Genomic DNA, 20144 nt, shown 5'->3' with positions numbered 1-20144 from the left:
AAATGGAGGAAAATATTCGATGTTCGGACGCGGCATCGAACGAACGAATGAACGAACGAAGGAAGGAACGGTGAAACTGTCTGAGCGTTATTTCGAAGGGGAAGCGCGCGCGTCCCGCGTTCGGTGAACGAGACGATACAACTGACGTTAGTGGGGAGGGAGATCGAACCGAGCGAGAGGCCAAGCGAGAGTAACAGAGCCCGACAGAGACCGCGACAGAGACCGCGACATGACGAACGCCCGGCAGCACCGAGGTGCGGGCAGTCTGCGCACGGACATCGATCGAAGCTCACGTTCACATCCACTCTTCGAAATTCCCGGTGTTTTCTTTTCGATTCGTTGACACATCGTGAACAACCAAGGTCGGGATGCGAACCATTGCCACGCGATTTATCACACGTCTGCTCTCCTCTCCTGTGAGTCGTGCCTCGGTGTAGTGACACTTGTGCCTTTCGGAAAAAAAGACTGAAAATCACCGTCGTCCTGGGAGACCGATTCTACAACCCTGCCAACTCCTCCTCTACACCCTGTGAATCGTCACACGTATACGCGTCGATCGAGCAGTAGCATGGTTCGCAACTAACCTCTATTCGTGTTTGTACTCCATCGGTGAGTAACGAATTTCTCGTGAGAATTTGTTGATTAAGGTTAAGTGGTAGCTGTGTCGCGGTTACACCGCTCGGCGCGGCTTAACGTACCTCGATAATTGTCCTTGCGATTCGTTTCATTTCTCTCTTGATATTACAGCCTGTACTCCAAAACACGTTGCGCTATAAATAACTGGTTTCTCAATTTTGATAGCTACAATTTCAAAGACGCGGCAAAAGCGACATTTTAACCCTTAACTGATACTATATTATATGATTCTCGAGAACTTTAAACGTTATGGACATTGTCGCAATTTCACTCTTGATAAACACATGACATCAAGTGTCATGTTAACTGTAATCTTTGATTAGACCGAACCTTGTAATTATGTCCTGTAAATCCAGTGTTTATCCATTTTATCGTAACACTTCGAGGTAACGATGATGAATTTCTCCCTTGAAGAATACGGTCTATCGAATCAAATTCCCATCGTATCGCTAATATCTAACAACCGGGAAAAATATTGGGCGTATATCGTTCACATTGATCAGAGTCTTATATCGAAGGTACTCTGTTCATCGTTGCATTGAAGCGTTCCTTGGTCTGCAATGTCCGCAATGCGTCGCATCGACGACGATGACGAGGAGGAAAGCAACGGTGTTTGCGACTGAAAGGCTAACCCTTCGGTGTAACCTCTAAAACGATTACGAAATCTGCCCACGGAGCATGCTTTCAGCAGCGGGACAATGTTTACGAGCCGCGATACGCGATGGACAATAAATGCGCGACAATAAAACGACTTTGGTACCGCTATTGTCCCGTATGCCCGTGGATAAGCGTGCTGGGTGCGTGTGTACACGAGGTAGTAGGATGAAGGGCTAAGAAACCCGGAGAGCCTGAGAAATCAAAAGCGCGCTCTCCATTAATGGAACGAATGGACCGCGAGAAGTGGGAAGATCGCGAGTACACCTGAAAACCACCTCCTCTGATCGTTCTGATTTACAAAGATTTAGGTTTGTACGGAAGATAGGTCTTGTATTTAGACGCTGGCGGCCTTCGAGTCGGAAATCCTATGGTTTCTCGTCTCATATACGCTGCTGTCTCAATGATTTTTGTCGGTGATAGATGTATATCTCTTGTTATTTTAAATTTAGGAAAGTTTGGAGAAGGCGAATCTTCTTTGTATTAAATATTCATTGGAATCTGTTTTTGCGCCTGTATGTGCAGTTTTGAAATCAATATATCAAGGATTTATGTTTTGCAAGTTGAGATATCGTCCATATAAATATGAATTCGCATTTTTTTCGAAAAGGAATGTCTATTTATGCAAGTTTCTTTGTAAAATCTGACTGCTGCACGTATATTCATTTAAGTAGGAATTAATAAATTACCATGCAGCGACAAATTTTTGTTTAAAGTTTAAATTTTAAACGTTAGTATCATCGAAATTTGGCTACTTTATTTGTCTCGAATATCGATATGCATGATTTATGTTTCAAAATGCTTGCAATATTTTCGATTTCCAAGACCTAAGGTTCCTTTGAAAACCTAAAGTTTGATTTGGGTGTTACTACTTATTTCTTAAATCTTAGCATACTGCTTTAGGAAAATTATTACTTTTTATGAAACAAGAATGGAACAATTTTTTTACGTAATAAATATCCAATATACCCTAATTTTGAACTTGGATTCAATTATATCCGTCGATTAGATAGTGAAATTTTGTTTGCTCTCCCGACCTGTAACGTGACCTTTAACGGCATTAACGTAGAAACATTCGGACGGTCGATCGTTACGAATATTTTCTCAATGGAAATTTTGTACAAATACCGAACGTGTGGCTGAATCGAACTAATTGGGTCGTCAGTTTAATCCACAACCCCAAGCAGAATATAAACAACCATGAAAGCGGTCGATTCACTTTTCCTTATCTTGACAGTTGCTCCACATTAAGATCTCGAAGCACATTTGAAAACGACAGTCTTCACGTATTTCCATATTCGTCGTCCTTTCTCCGGTCCAATTAAAGTATAAAAGCGGCCGTTTCTTAAGAATTACTTCGACCATACGTCGAATGAATTCTTTTCTTAAATTAAACAACTTTACTTTTCCATCGATGAACGAAGATCGAGGAACTCTTGATTATATGCGAAGTCGCACCTTGCAATGTGTATAGCTGATGAGATTTTATTTTAAGGCATTATGATATTATAAGACAAATACTGGACAAATTCGAAAACGAAGTCGATCAATTTATACTTTATTATTGTACATTGGATGTTAAGTCACGACCATATCCGAAAGATTCAATCACAAAAACGAAAACCGTCATAACAGTAAACCAGATATATGTAAGCAAACCAAAGTCCGTGCAGAGAAAAGAAAATCTAAGCAGACTTATAAAACGTGAGTTCACAAGTTCCTTGAACACGTGGTAGATGATACGTGATTGAGTTTAGCTACACATTCAAAGCAATTTCTAAGAGTTGTTGATTGGACAAGATGGTCATTGTTACCGTGTTACGTAGTATCAGAATTACTACGGGTACGTCGCGACAGGATAATTTCGGTACCTTTCCTGTGGTGACATGGTCACACGCTATACGTAATCGCAACCGGTTATAATCGTTTGGCGCCATATTTCAAAGGAAGTTAAACGGTTTCGTTCGCTTTCCAAATATTTCCACGGCCGGTGCGCGGAATTGCCGTGTTTCCGTATCTGGGTAGAGGTTGTCGTCAACTTTTATTGCCTTTTCATCTTCATCCTGTAGAGCTCTAAAATCACACGAAACATGCCGAAATGTTTACGGAGTGGCGATTAAGGCGGTGCGATATCATTTCAGTGATTTACGCCTCGCGATGTTTGTCTTTGTTCAAACAGAGACCCGAATCTCGTTTGGTTTGTGTATCGTGGTTGTAAGGAGATTACTTTCATTTGCTGCCTCGTTGCGTAATCGAGTAAGTCTTGATGTGCGTATACGGAGTGTTTCTGAGTGCAAGGATAACGTTAGCTTGGAATAAAGCATGACAAGGTATACAATTTGGAGTTAAGGAATAATGAATAGTACTTCTTGAACGTCATATTATTTATCATGAAATGTAAAGTCCATTTTATCGAATTAATTTATCGAACGATTAAAAAAGAATACTTTTAGTTGATTAAAAAAACTTAATTACAATTGTACTATTTGATAAAGTAATTGTTCTATTCTCTCTATAACAAGCAACCAAATCAAACATTAAACCAGAGATCATTACATTACAGTCGTCTTAGTTTTAAGGTATTTCAGACCAAGAATGGTATTTATGATTTCATTAGACGAAGGAAACAGATAATTTCTTCTGATTATTAGCTTTTCTTGGAATAATGAGGTCGTTAACACAATTTCAAATAATATCACTTACGCACGTTCCCATGTACGTAAGATTAGAAATTTGACACAAATTTATTAACTTGCGTCATATGAACCTGCTATAGAAAAAAAAATTATATCCAGGTTACCTAAATTTACGATTTCAATACATATAATCAATCTGATTTATGATAGAACGAAAATTTAAAATTGCAAGACTTGATATTTTTCTTTTCGTTACAAACATCTTTGACAAGTCTTTTTCCTGATCATAAACAAAGTGAACTTCCTTTTACCGAGAAGCGTTTCATTCTATATGAGGGGAAACGCTTATGCTAATTATATATATCGAAAATCGAATAAAAAGATAAACAGGTCCAAATTGAAGTAAACGAGAAAGTAGCACGGAAAAAGCGAGGTGTGGAACCTATAATTTTGCATGATAAAAATGGAGTGAAACACGACTCTGTCAAAAAAATATTACGAGTATAAAAATCGTAATCAATAAAAGGATAAATATTAACACGAGGAAAGTAGAACCTCATCGGACGTAATAATAGACAACATCGAGAGTAATGAGGCGGAATGAAAGTTATCTTCTCGAAGCAACATTTTATTTACACACTCGGATGACACGGATTTAACTAGAAAATTAATTGAACATGCACACGGTACGTGTTACGAGTCCGTGTGTCTCGCATTGGCATACTTTTCTTCCAGTTCGTTAAACAGAGATTTTCATTTGTATAAATTTCGACAAATAGCTTTCCACGTGCTTTTGCGAGTCCGTGCTAAAAATACGGAAGTCAATGTTTTACTATTCATTCCGTCAGAAATATTCGTAAACAGAGTTCCCAAGAAAAGACTCTCGCGGTTTACGAAATCTCTCAGCATCGATGAAATTTAGTCAGCATATCTACCGTGCATGATAACAAATGAATGTTATCAATGAAACTAATGAAAACGTTCTAATTGCCTCGAGCAATTCCTATTCAGAGAATTTCTTTCGAGTAAAAAATTATTAAAAAGGAGGAATTGCGAACGGAATGTATAGCTTCCGTGCTTATTTTTAATAATTACGTAAGAAGAGATTATTAATACATATTTAGCATTTGTGAAAAGATGCAATATGTGTAGTTCTTACATGGATTTCGATTCTCACGTTCGATTGGTGAATCTCATTGTTTTCTTCATTTTGTATTTTATTAGAGCAGACGGTATTAGCACTGTTTAAAATTTCTATAAAATTAGATCTTAATGAAAGTACAAGACATTGTTATAACTAATTGGGCTCTGAATATTTAGATTTTAGGGCATACATAAACGAACTCGAAATAGAATTTTTTATACCTTCTCCTTCATAATTATTTATATTATTTTATCAATGCAAAGCCGATGCTTATTAACGAAAGCAACATTATCATATCCACCCAATAATAACAATCTCTCTTTCAAGATAGGAAAGGATTCGCAATCCTACTGAAAGCATACGGGTTCAAGTTCCATGACTTCCGTTTGTCTGCACAATCGCGCAGTCACATTTCCTTCATAATCGAACTTGAGTCAAGAATTTCTGTCTCGTTTAATGTGTATGATACTCTTGGTCTAACCACAGTAGCGATATATTCTATCTGCATAGTAGCAAGGTTGGTAGGAAATCCATCGTACGAACCCGCATCGCAATAGAAACTCTGCCCCATCGATTTCGATTACGATCTCGATTCAGAGTGCTCGTACGCGCGAACCTGCCGATGAACCAGCGTTTATCGCCAGTAATTAATTCGCCAGTTAGCTGGAGATCGGGGCTCCGGTCCGAAGGCAATTAGCGATGCCGCGCGTCTAACTTGCTAAGAACTGTTTGTCGAGAGCGGAGAGAAAGTAAAGAAGCTTGCGAAACACATAAATTTCTTTGATCACGGCTCACAAGGAAATCGCTGGTGGGCATCTATCATGCGAGCCAGGACTTCATACGGTCCGATGGTTTCTTACCGATTCACAACGGGCCACGGAAACCTGCTCAACACGCTCCCGCGTCTCGAAATATATTGACAACGTTTATAGCCTGTCGATGAGCAAGACCACGCATCGTTTAATCCATGGATGACACTGTCTTCTCTCGTCTAAGCTCTATCACAACATCTAAATGCTATCGCACTTTGATGAAATTAGATTGTCTACGCCTCTACCGATATCCTATTGCGCGTTAACGATCAGGGAAATTTTTGTTTTTCCGTGAGATAAATTTGGAATCGAAATTATACAGTTTCATTTCTTTTGTCACGTAAAAATTATCAATTTGTTTAATAATTTTTTAGCTTCTCCAAGCCATACGGAGGACACGCGTTTTAATTGACAATTATTTACTTAATTGCTTTCTTAACCTTTTTATACCATTCGCCTTCTATAATCGAATGCTACTTTGCTACGAATTTTCGAGATGTTCCCTTTCTCGTTGAATTCTCTGAGAGTGCCGTAGTTATCTAGTATTATTTCTTTCGTCATTCACTGTACGCTCTTGAGGACGCTCACCCTCGCGTACATGCGTCACTTAGCCGTACTTAAATTTCGTACTCATGTTAAATAGTCACGGTAAGTACTTTTGTCTGCGTAATTTGCCGCGTAATTTGCGTAAATATAACAGGAATATGACGATTTCTCAAGAAAAAGCAAAAGTGAAAATTAAAGAAAGCCCAAGGAAAACTTTTCTTGTACGACGTACTATTTTTAAAAGAACAGGATTTAAACATTCCGTGACTCACCATCTATTTTTTGTTATTTATGCATACGTGAATAATCTCGCGGCTTAAAAATCGTATCTTCATAGCTATTTCTGTATTTCCTTTAAAAATAGCACTAAATGTACGATTTAAATCGTTAATAAAAACGTAAATTGGTTGTTTAAGGGTTTTTAATTTTTCAAGGTTTTGTTATGTTGCGATTATTTTTTGTTCCGATTATTTTTGCTCTTAATATCGTGTTCTACTCGCTCTCGTGAACGTCCTCGTATCCGCACAGGCTACGCGACAAAAAACAGCCTCTTGTATCGTGCGAATAACGCTAATTAGATCCGAAAGAGCGTGAAATCTTAATTCTCCGTTCGCTTTCGAAGAATTTCGTCATGTGTGACCAGTTTTTCATTCTTTCTTTGGGTTAAACTGCTCCTCTTGTCGGCGATGTTAAACGCATTTAGTTAAAGAACATAGTTTTTCGTGTATTTGATTTATAAATTAGCCGGAATATAGACGCGGAGAAACGTCGATTAATTAATTAACTTCGAAGTACTTAGGTATGCCACTTACGTCGATGCGACATTAATCGCGCGCTTTCGTTTCTCGCAAAATTACGACCTTTTGTTCCAACGAGCCTTTGTGAAATGCGTGCTCCTCTACGCACTCGCTCGCTCGTTCACGTTACGTTTGCGATACAACGTGGTAGATTCGCTCTCGATTTCATAGCTGTGATACGAGGCTATGCGATTTGGTAGCTTTATATTTCTAATTGCAAGACCCGTGCAGACGCGTCGTTGCGATTTCGTAGCTTTATTTACTCGCGCTCACGGCGAGTTTCGCGTCAGGCTTAGATCTTGCGTAGCTGATCAATGATAATAATTGAGTGACGTACGCGCAGGAGTAAGTACGTATGTCCCCATTTGCGGAGCGTGGCCAGTTTTTGCCCGGTGGTCGATGAACCGTGATCACCCCTCGCCGCATCGAGAATTGCTCGAAACTAATAATAACGCGCAAACATTAGAGAAACAGGGTAAAAGTAGAAGAAGGAGAGACGGAGCAAGAGATGAGAGGGCATTGGCAAGAGAGAAGAACAGAGCGGCGTCTGCGGAACAAACGTTAATGAATTTCATGCGCGTCATTACATCCTGCGTTGGTTGCAATTATATCGCAATTAAACTATGACCCCATCGTCAACAATGCAGCCATTGTGTTAATAATTATGATTTGGTATGTGCTCCGTGATCGGCTTTACGTAACGCGAACACGCCGACACCGACGATCGAATACTAATCACGGTGTTTCGTTCAATTCTCTGAACGAAACGTTCGATGTATAATTCGTCTAAGCACACCTGTAAACGGATACTTAACGCCACGCCTGGTGAATCGCTGCAATCAACGGTTTCGAGAAATCCCCGCTCGACACTGGTTTCTAGATAGAAGAACGGAAACTAGCGTTGTTCGTAATACCATTTTCCCCAGCTGCGTAAAACACTTGTTCTCGGTCTGTGAAGCGCGATTTTAGTATTCGATCCTTTGACCGTTATAGATGACCATAATCATCCGGAGATTTACGTACGTTTTTAGTCGTTTACTTGTTCATCTATGGTAATATTTCGCGTACACATATCGACGTTAACACAATAAACGTGGTGAAAGGAATAAAGTAAAACGATGAAAGTTTAGAGTAACCAATACATCAAAAATTCGCACGATAATTGGAATATATTCAACGTCATTCTGTTCACACACGTCTCGACACGCGAATACTGGATTTCATTGTTCCTCTCGTTTTGAACAAAGGTTATCGCAACGATTACAACGCTAGAAATACGCAAATGTACAAATGTTTACTAAAACGGATATCGAAAGATTTGCCGACAGAGTAGCCGCCAGTAATCCCGCTGACGTGAGTCTATTCAAACTTCCAACTAAATATCGAGAGCACTCGAGGCATATCGCGGGTCAATTGCAGCGCAAACTCATTCAGCAATTCAGAATATTTATCGAAAAACATACCATTCCACTGAATTAGCCAACTCTTCCGAGCTCGGTCGAAGCGTTCACAAGTGCGCTTTTCTCGCACTCGTCAAATCCTTCCAGTATTATTCTCCTTCGATCAATAGTACCAACTATATATCAACTATATACGGTTCATGAAATCAAAGCTTCCTTCGATGATCTTTTACAGAAGACGGTAAACTTAAGCGAACGATACACGAAGAGGTTTCTCGTTACGAGCGAAAAAAGTACGATATTTCGAAGTTGGCTTTTGCGAGAGGAAGGATTAAAGGGTGAAGGACACTCAGTGGTATGAAGGCAAGAAAAAGAAATGAAAAAAGGGAAACAGGACCGCAGTCATTCCTATCGTAAAAAAATCACCGACAAAAATACAATAATGCAAGAGAAGAGGTTCTCGCTCGTGCCATAAACCAAATCGCATCGGTTGACCCAGGTTGACCCGTTTGGGGATCTTTTGTGCGACACATTTTCGTCGTTTTATACTTTTTTGACGGGGGCACCGGTTCGGTTTGGTTCTTTAAACGGATCCCGGTTTGGGAATTCCTCAAGGTTCCTGATCCAGGAGACGACGACGGGTTAGACGAGAGCGCGTGCGGGAGAGATCCTGTCACCTCGCCATAGGGTGGCCTTGCCGTGGCCGCGCAAAATAATCATATAACGTGCCTGACTGCATAGCTGCATACCATAATGTGCTCCTTCTGTCCCGTGTTCAACCGTGGTGCCCTTTCTCTCTCCTACCATTGTCCCGATCGACGTGACCGAAAATGGACGATCACGACCAGCCCGATCCTTTTTGTCCACTTTTACGACGCTCCAGAATGAATTCCGTTCACCGAGCCTCGCGAGCCTTCTCCGCTCTTTTTATTCTTTTTTACTCCCCTGATGAAGTTATTAATGTTGACGCTCGATGGAGCCTGTAGAACGACGCTTTGCTTTGTTTGCGAGAAACGCTCCATGGATCGCTTTCACCGTGAGTATATTGGATGAATTGGATTGGGATTGTCGTCGGGTCGGGTGCAGATTTTTGATGATACTGAATTTACTGATGTTTAGATCGTTCAGTAATGTACGTCGATAAAATTTACGATGATGTTGAAATTTTTAGGAACGGAAATAGTAATTAGGCATATCCTTAGTTCTTTAATCATCGATCGATTAACGATTAGAGGAGCTATGTGTACTTTAAAAAGATAAAGTAGATATTGAGATCGTTGACCGTTGAGGCTGAAGAGGGTTAAGGTTGAACTTGTTGATTTCTGCAAACCTGAATAGTAATAAAATCTCGCATTTTAACGCAAGAAGATACTATAACATACAATAGTACATGTTCATTGAATCATAGCGATAAAATGTTGAACGAAAAGGTTATAAATGTAGTAACTACCGTATTTTTTGTCTGAGGTTTGTTTTATAACATGTATTGGATTACGATTATTCCTTGGAAACGAGTATTTGTAAGAGGAACATTTATTAGCGCTATACTCCGAAAAGACACGATACTCTAAATTATTTTTACTTCACGATACAAGACGCGTAACATATTTGCTGGGAAGCGTGGTCTAATTCTGACTGATTGGGACACGATTCACATCATATAAAAAATTGATAAAGTAAGTACCAAAAGCGCGACGATAGCGGGAGAGTAATTAGTTTGTCGCAAATCATCGGGTGGAGCCAATAGCGTGCGCATAACTCTGTTGCTTAAATAACAGTTTCGTGGCAGTATCTGGCCATGAGAATTACCGGAATTAATAGATACGTTTCGTTAAATCTGTGTGAAGTTTGCAGTCTGATAGTTTGCGTCAAAACACAAATCGTTTCCGTTGTCGTCGTAGACCGTAGGCGAATCTACTAATGGGCTCTCGCTTCTAACGGAGCCCCCTGCGAGATCTATCAGTCCCGCGTGTATTTCTTCTGTGACAACTTATCTTCATGCGTGTGACTGGAGATGTAAGTTGGCCCTATACAGGCAACGCCGGCTATGCCAATAAATATCTCTATTCCGTTTAGCCGCGTGTGCCTGTCGTTTCATCCCTCTTTTCATTTCGCTTTCTCGTTCTCTCTATTTAGCTGGTTCGCGTACGATCGATATTCTGTCGTGCCGTGCACGTCCAGCATCTCAGATACGCCGTATTTCAGTAGCATTGATGCTCTGAAATACGTATTTAACTCTTTGTGCACGAAGCTCCACCATAAATGGGGAAGATTAGCTAGTAATCTGGCTCTAAGGATGGTTTATGGCGACTCGTTGCGCGTAAATAAATTAATGTCTTTCGATGACTTTACCTCATTTTGGTTTAGAAAGCGCGAAAGTTTGACGAACGGATTATTAATATTTTCGATAAGACGAAATAACATGAGGAAAGTAACACCTAGGTTTCGTATCTGGGAACAACGAAACTGAAAGGTCGGTTCCATAGCGTTACATTATTTATTCCAAAAGCGTTTTCCAGTTATCGCAGAGATCAGAAGTCTGCAACCAAGTTACTAAATCTTACGTAGAGTCAAAAAGCCCTTTCGGAAGCTGTTTCAACATGTTGCATGGAAACGTGCGCTGGAATAATTTCTTTTTAATCTTTGGTATTCATGTAAGATTTACTGCGTTTCCTACGGTGCATATGTAGTTAGAAAGTCGACGCATGTTTCCATTGATGCATCCGCCGACGTTTCCGCTCCGCGGTACCTCGTTCACGTCTTCGCGAATCCTAGATATAGGTACCTATGTAACGTCTGCTGCTTCGATCTAGACTGATCGTTTGTAAAGCGTCGAACGTTCAACTTGAAAACGTGTTGTCTTTCACGCTTCAATTTGCATATAATTTCACGCCACAATGATTTCTTGTTTCGCTCTATCGAATGAATTCCATAGAAAACTAGATTTTTTATGAGACGAATCGTTTTTTCTGGATATGTATCTGTATATCGTACAATTTCACGAATTATATATGTAATTTAGGAATACGTAATAGTCTATAAGTAGAGTTTAGATTCAAGCCTAATAATCAATAATCGCAATTGAAACGTAATAGTAAACTCTTTAGAAGGAAGCAGTGGCTACTGGTAATTAGAAATAACAAGTTGGAAAGCACGAAGAAAGCACAAACAAGTGGAGAAAAAGTTGGCGTATATCTAAATACGATAGATAGATAGCTATTAGTGAATCTATTACAGCTGCGTAAAATTTATAACCAAGAATGTTTATTTTCAACAGTACATGCAGGTTGATTTTGTATATCATTTCGAAGCTTCGTACGTTTAGAGAGACGCGCGCCTCACGTGAAAACGACGAACGTTACTGATCGATAAAACCGTGCGATACATTGTACACCATCCAAGTGTTGGTTAGAGGAGTGAAAGTCCGAAGATATCTTTAATTACCGAGAAGATTTTACGAACTTGCAGAAAATTCAGGAAATCTGTGCAATTGTTTTTAATTAATTACAAGTTTTACGATCATACTTTCAAATCTTACTCGCGAGTAGTTTGGAAAGTAAACTTTATTATTCGGACTACCTAGAACCAAGCATATGATACGACATTGCCATTTTCATTAGGAAATGTTAAAGGAACGAAGAAGAAAGATATTCACACTAACATACGCTATTTGCATCGTGCACAAATCGTAAATCACGCTTGTTTCGTCACTTCGTCAAACACATAGGATGTCCTAAACGCAAGCGCGTGGACACTGAAGGCTAACTACTCGGCGTAATTATATGGCCCGAGTACGTGGTTCACGGTGAGATTTCACGTTCGCCAGACATTGCGAATGTATCATTCGCCGTTTGCTATGCAACTACGTTGAATTTGTGACAGAGAAGAAAAGGGTCGATGGATCGATCCACGCTCGATTCCTTCAACGCAACGCAGCGGATCCATCTGTGCTCCCGGAACAGTTTATCGTTCGTTGCTCCCGTTCGTAGTTCGATGTTTCCTTGCAACTGGCTTCCTCCGTATTTCTTCTTTCCTAGTATTCTCGCGATTTTCCTATCACACTTTCGTCTCTAAAATTTTTAACAGTTTTTTATTGCTCGAATTTTTTTCGAAAAATGTAGGCGTTTAACAAGAGGCGTTCGGTCTCATTTATATCTTACAACGGGTATATTGGCGAATCAAAGGCAACTACCAATCGGACATCCTTAATGGATTTACATAATGTGTTATTAGTAAGAATGTTTATCGACCGTGGGATCTTGCTCCGAAGGCGGTCGCTATATTTAAGCCGAGTCCGTAACGAGTTAAGGGATACGTATAAGTAGTTTTACGAGCTTACGTGCAGATTCTTTCTTGAGTTAGGACGGAGAAGTGATTTTTGGTACGTTAAAGAGGTTTCTTGGTTAGGGAGAGCTTTTCGTTTTGCATATGTTTGTTATCTTGGAAATTTCTTCCTGCCGTTTTTAGTGTGAAATATTGTTATTTCAAAGAAGAGCTATACATGAAATTGATAGAGAAAAATTAGTTTTCGTATTGTGTGAAGTTCAGTTAATTTACATACTCATTTTCGGTAGAAAATTCAACGAGGCTTTCCAAACTTTAGTCCTCTGCTCTTTATGAGTTATATCGTGCCGTTAGTTTCCACCGAAGCTTCGTAAAGTGCTTTTATCGCAACTAAGATGGAGTAAATATACTTAAGCACTCTCGTATATCGTGTTTAAAATCAAGCAATGACAGTAAATTTTAATTACGAAATTTCATTTCAAGTATCAACTCTGACTACGTGATGCAAGATAATAGGGCCATTGATTGTTTAAGTTGAACACAGCTAGCAACCTTGTTGTACTTTATGAAATTATTTCTACTATATCATGTCCGAGTGTAACTTTATTTTGAAGTACGTAAGTGTTTTAAGGGCTCCTTCGCCCTTCCTTTCTAGATATGTGACACTAATAAACTAATCTCCCATAATGATGAAATCACTTATATCGATTAAACCTACATCAGAGATTCTACAAAAACATACAGTCGGACAACATTCGCCATAAAACGATCCGTAATCTCATCCAGAACATTCTTCATAACAGTATCTGCCATTAAATTTCCTACGTTCCAATGTACTAGATATTTTCCGACGTTCCAATGTGCTAGATCCTTTCCGACGTCAAATTCCAACCCTGACATCGAATGCCATGTCCACCGATTTTCTTGCTAGAGCGCGGGCCGTGTGGTAGCAAGTTGCAGGAAGTACGCGAACGCGAGCGCAGTTCGACTAAACTTTCATTTGGTCGCGAATCTAACGGAGTTTCTCGTGTCACTTGGAGTAGTTGCTGGTCTGCTGATGATAACCGTCGCTGCCACCGCTTCCATCGTGGAACGTGCGCTAATTTTTTGCGAGAGTGCACTCACTTTGACGTGTGTGCAATGGACACGCGGCCGGCCACTGACAGAGGTAAACTACTTGGCTGTTCCAACGATGTACGCTCTACACTCTACGGCATTCCATGGTCATGATATTAAAGTCCCCGTCAACATTCACGTTGTTGTGTCCCCACAATAATCTTCGTCCGCTGGAAAGAGCATCGATGCGCGATGTCGCTCGGATGCGTTACGCTCGACACATTCGATTCGTAGCAAGTTTCGAACACCGGAAAAACGTTTCAACCGTGCCGCTTTCTGCTCGGTTTTTCTTGGTTCCTCCGTGCTAGGGCTTGACAAATATACGTCATGAATTTACAAAGCAATGCTACGGATTTTACGCGATTGCATGTAATTGGAACTGGGAGAATCGCCTGTATCGATCGTCGAGCAAATAACTCGATCGTAGAATTTCCGAAACCGTAGTTTATCGGCGCAACAGTTTGCGAACGAACAGTTTGATCGGTCGAGGAAAGAACCGGGATGTTTTTCGCGTTTTTTGTTTCCTCCTTCGAGATGCCCGAGTTTTTAAAGTGCTTCACGGTCACATCGATCGGTGCGTAGGTTGTTGGGTAAGCTTTGGAAAAGCTTACGACATTTTTTTAAAGTATCTCTGTCAATGAATAGAAAATGAGATAGAAGCTTGTAATATTTATCAGTTAAACTTGATATTGTGTTCACCGAATAATATGATATCACTCGGACCGCTTGGATCGTTTATGAATCAAGTCGCGCAAAACTCAGCCCTTTCTGGTGTTCAACTCAGCCCGTTGGTATGCTGTTACGATATTTGATTCGAACGTTAAGCTACCGGATGTCTATCTTCTGAATCTCTAGTTGACACTCGTCTCAGTGTATATATTGGTTAATTTCTGATCGCGTGACATCTGCTTTACGAGTAATCCGGTTAATTGAGGAGCAACTTGTTCGACGTATGCAGTCATACTATTTCTCGTGACCGTTTTATGTTTATCGTTTAAAAGTGATACTTCTTGATACACCAGTTAGGTGAATCGTTATCGAGAATTAATTTTTACCTTTTCTTTGATACTTCTAATCGTTATATGTATATTTATGAAACAGGAATAGGCGGACTATTTTTAGATAAGCTTAGAAATAGAGCAAAGCATAGATAAAGTAAGAAGTAATTACAACGTATTGTGAAAAAGTTAGACAAATAACGAGTATATTGTTATCGATTTCATTAATCGTTAGAATTACCTACTCCTCGAACAGACGAAACACCATTCTCGGGCGTTAGTCATCATTCGTGTCATCAATTACATATTATCCTAAACGTACGCAGGGCTTGTTCTAAGGAATCGACCAGTCTCATCGAATGTTATCGAAGATGAAAACGCGTTACCCTCCAACAATGTGCGTGAGTCTCGACGATCAAGACTGAGACTGGCGTTATTTTCGCCCGTAAAGATAGAAAAGCTCTCCATAGGCGTGCCGAAGGTTGGCAAACATGTTTTACCAAGACGGCGAACGCGAGAAATAAAAAAATCCATCGCATCCAAGCACCGCCCACATTTAATTGCTATCGATGAATCGCGGTCACTCGCAGCGAAATAATAAAAAAAAGCCAGCCAGCAATGCTATGGAATCTGGAGTAGGGTCGATTTTACTTCGCATTATAATTTTATAGCATGTGTACAGACTCCATCGCGTTTTTTCCCTACTTGGTTTCTTTTTTTCTTGCCTCGTTGCGAGCAACAGATCGGTCGTCGACATTCGAACGGAATACACAGCGAGCTATAGGTAATCGAACGGTGGCGAGGCGATTCGATTCGATATCTCGCCGAGTTGAACATTAACACACTATTAAGGCGCATAGAACGACTTTGATAATCGTTGGTGAACTGGCCAGATACAGGAAGAGACAAGACGAAGAAAGAGGAAGAGAGAAAGAGCGAGTGCGCAATGAGGGAAGTTGTCGATCGAGACCGATTGACCGGACTGATAATGCCGACAACTGGTCGATAAAAACACAGAAATGTCGCCGTTATGCGATAACATAAAGTCACAGAATATTTCAACGGAGGAATCCTGGAATCTGGAGGAATTAAAAGAATTAACCCTGACAGCGGGCGCGCGAATGCAGATCAAGACTGGAAAGAGATGAACATCGTTGAGAGGAAATACGAACAGCAGGAGAATTAGTCGCTATTGATGAAACGAGGCGACAGGTGTAATTTGACAGGTTTGAGTGGTTTTTCGTTTTCTTTTTCTCTTCTATTTTATTGAATGCTGGCAGTGGCAAGTACACGTTTAAAATTCTCTACGCAGTACTGGCAATTTTCCTGGATTTTTTCTTCGTTTCGGTTTAACTGGCTTTTGATAGTTTTAGAGGTAAAGACTTTGTGGCTGATTTAGTCAAGTCCGATCTCTTTATATGCGATATGCTCGAGAAATTTTACTTAAGGTTTTCTTTGGAGAATGCATATTACGAAGTTGCTTCCGCGTATTACGAAGTCACTTATATCATAAAAGAAATATGTATATTATAGCACTCTTTCAATCGAGGCAATTATTATCGGAATAGATATTATCTCAACTTTTCCGACAATGAGAAGATTTCATACCATATTAAGAACGTAAAGTAGAAGTTTCCTTTAGTTTCACAAGTAAAGGTTTCGAAGAACGTTTTCAAATTAAAGATATCTGAACCACGCGACAAAAGGAAAGAGAGAGGGAAAAACAGCAGCATAAATTGAAAAAACGAATAGAAACGAATATAATAAGACAATTGCTTCTGAAGAATAGCGTAACAAATCAAGTTGGAATTCGAAGTTTTTACACTACAAAACGTCAAAAATAGATTACAAAGAGCGACTACGGACAAGAATGAGAAATAAAGAAGCGAAAATCCTGGCTACGAACTTGAACGGAGACGATTCGGTTGAATGGAGATCCGATCGAAGCGTGTCCGAAGCCTATTAAAGTTTATCTACCTGGTCCTAAAACAATAACGTTTGGCGCAGGTGCAACGCTGCCAGTGTATTTCGATCCATGGTTATGGTCCCTTTCAATCTTCGTGAGTCGTTGTTCGTTCGTGTCCTGTGCATCACGAGAAATCGGTCGTGGACCTTTCATCTTCACAGCTAAAGTTGTTTCTAACTCGATCCAATTATGTGTATCGATCGTAATTATGGATTTAATTAGACAGCCAGACACGCTTGGTAGGAGCGTCGAAACCTGTGTGCCTCGATTTAGGCCGCCTTGATACCTCCATTCGGGTGATTAATTACTTTTGATCTAATTTATGAACTCTGTCTTTATTTCGATGTCGATGGTCAGAAAATAAGCTCGATGTATATAATGCTTTCGATACTAGAACTTTTGTGGTATGTTTATTTGCGAATAAAGTCTGTTTATTGGAAAGCATTTAAACAAGTTTTGAGAGCAATTGCCTCGATCGAAGGGGTACGAATTTGGATAACAATGTCAGCTCGGAAGGAAAGGATGTATCAATTTTATTTCTCGTAAAGTGATTGGATCGAAACAAATTTGCATTCCGTGTGGTGCACTTCCGCAAGAATATCGTGGCGGGCTGTGCAAAGGTGCCTCATGGGTATTTCCGGTCTACGTGTGTACGTAGTATGCACATGGAAGGTTTTTCAAGCGGGCGGACAGTCGGTGCCAGAGGGTATTCGAATCATCCTTTCTCGTCCAAGCGGAAAGGAGCGGATACTCGGAGAGAAGAAGGTGGTTCTGCAGTATGGACCACAGGATGCGCGTCATTGCTTCTGGCATATTCTCGATCGCGATCTTTTGCGTTTGTTCTTTTTTAGAGAAATTATATGAATTGATTTCTCATCGCAATCGACATGCCCGAGAATATTAATAGATGGACGACAACATGAACCGGCAAATTAACGTTTCAACGTTTTTTTATAAACGGTGCGCAACTGTATACGATGTCTGAATCAAAGTGCACGTTGAAGGGTTACAAAGCGAGCAAAAAGTCGAGGACACGATACGCCCGATATCAGGCGGGGAATGTTCAAGCATGAAACGTACCTGATGAAACGAAATGGCAGAAATAGAACTCTTGCAGCGAAGATTGACTGCGAAGAGGAAGAGAATCGTATGGCTGGTTTGGCCTCTGAAATTCAACAATGAAACTCGATTTCTCATTTTCTGGATTATAGGAGATTCAACTTTTCAGATGTTTTGATCGATACATTTTCCTGAAAAATTCGCTTTCTACATAAGAGGGAAAACTATTTTCTCAGAATTATATATTATTTTTTATAACGTCAGAAGAAGCTTAATCGTTCTTAGTGTTATTAATGTTGTTAGCGTTGTTAGCATTGTTAACGAGCATCGCCAAAAGTAACAATCTGCGATGCATCGATAGCTGAAACGTATCGATTCAATTGGTTAAGTATCATGCCGAAAGACAAGCAACTTATCAAAGGGCGTGTTATTTAAGTGTTAAAAGTCAGTACGTGTATTTGCAGTGACACAAATTACTTTGGAAAACCTTCATTACATCCGCTTTACATAGCTCCACCGACTCGATGATCGCGCGTTATTGACACCGGACATCGATACCAAATATTCGCTATCGTCTCGTCCACGGTGTATATCTAGCGGTGCGTAGGCCGTGAAACAAGCATGTTCTCATTCTTGTATCGCATCCGTTTGGCCGTTCAGCCTAGAGGCTCTTCCATCGATAACGCCAATCCGACCGACAGGATGTTTTATTCAGAGGAAATTGATCTTCCATGGTCTACTCTACATTATGTGTCGATACACACACTCGTCGCATATATATCGCACGTGTGTAACTAGTATGGATACAGCAACGGTCCACCGATGTGTTTCGTTGCGTGTTTCATGTGACACCGTCCAAGATGTCTGGAAGAATTAACTAAGAAGAGTGTAACACGTAAGCCGTATGCTCGGGATGACATGTGGCAATTTATGGGGAAAAACTATAATAACCGTGGTGATGTGAGGTTCATCGACGTCGCGACTCGTGTAAACTATATAGGCATACACTGGTGGATGTACATACATACGTATACGTATGTATACACATTGACTCTCGCGGTCGTATGACGAACGGAAGTTAATACGCGGTGCTCGCGCCTTCTGGCTTGTCCGGGCTTGAACTTTAAGCGGGAAAAAAAGTAGACCACTCTTTGCGTTGCAAGATCATACAATTAGAGAATCGATCGTTGCTGTTTGTGTTTATTGTGATTCTTAACCAGCTAACTGCTTTTGACAAGTATACGCGTCGAACAAAAACTTTATTTTGGTGTGTTTATCGTGTATACTCGTTGTCGCTTGTATTTATTTAGACACTCCATGACTTAACCCCATGAGAGATTTCTGAAATTAAATTTCGCAGTTTAACTGGTTAAAGGTTTCATTTTACGAAACAGGATTTGGTCAAATCTGAGTAATACGACTCTATGCATCTCTATTTGATAATTCTCAAAATCCATGTATCTACTAACTCGCTTGCTAAAACACCGTAAACTTTATTCTCCTCAATCATTTTTCTCGACGTATTTCAATTTTCTTCATCTTATATCGTATTCTGCGAGAAAAATTTTCCCTGCGAGGAAGATCTACCGAACTTATATCTCGTACTTTACCGTGCATCTCGGCATGAACACTTACAGGCCACCCACGCGATAATGATAACAACTCGAGGTTTTCCAAGAAGCTCGGCGATGTAGCAAGTTCGAAACACGATTTCCTGATGATCGGTTGATCGCCACTGTACGTGCAACTATATGCACGCGTGAGTATTCGGTCATCGGACCGTTTTATTTGCGTCGGTTATATCAGAGGTGTTATCTTACATTGTTCGCATTAGCGGATGGAGGAAGGTGAAGGTATCGGATGTTATACGGCATAAGGGCAACGTTAGGACCGAATTACTCGGGAGGAGATATTGCTTCTTTTGTCTCTGTTATACTCGTGCTGCCCTTTTTAGTTCTTTACCCTCTTCCTTTTTTCTTAACTGTTCTGTCACGAAGAATACTGTTTAGATGGTTCCGGGTTTTCGACGGACGCCGTATGTTCAGGAGCCGGTTAATTTTCGGCGCGATTAAATTGCCATTGAGAGGCGAGGGGAC

At 40.3% G+C, this 20144-nt stretch overlaps 1 protein-coding gene across 1 annotated transcript in view; it reads left to right on the top strand.

The window, feature by feature from the left end:
• The first annotated feature begins 229 nt into the window (after positions 1-229).
• LOC122577825 overlaps positions 230-20144 on the top strand; it is a 77503-nt gene continuing 57588 nt past the window's right edge. The window contains exon 1 of the mRNA XM_043749474.1: positions 230-609. The gene's annotated coding sequence lies outside the window, so the exon portion shown is untranslated. The remainder of the gene's footprint in view (positions 610-20144) is intronic.

The sequence above is a fragment of the Bombus pyrosoma genome, linkage group LG2 (genome assembly GCF_014825855.1).
Source record: "Bombus pyrosoma isolate SC7728 linkage group LG2, ASM1482585v1, whole genome shotgun sequence".
Taxonomy (NCBI): domain Eukaryota; kingdom Metazoa; phylum Arthropoda; class Insecta; order Hymenoptera; family Apidae; genus Bombus; species Bombus pyrosoma.
This window is presented reverse-complemented; position numbering and strand designations above follow the sequence as displayed.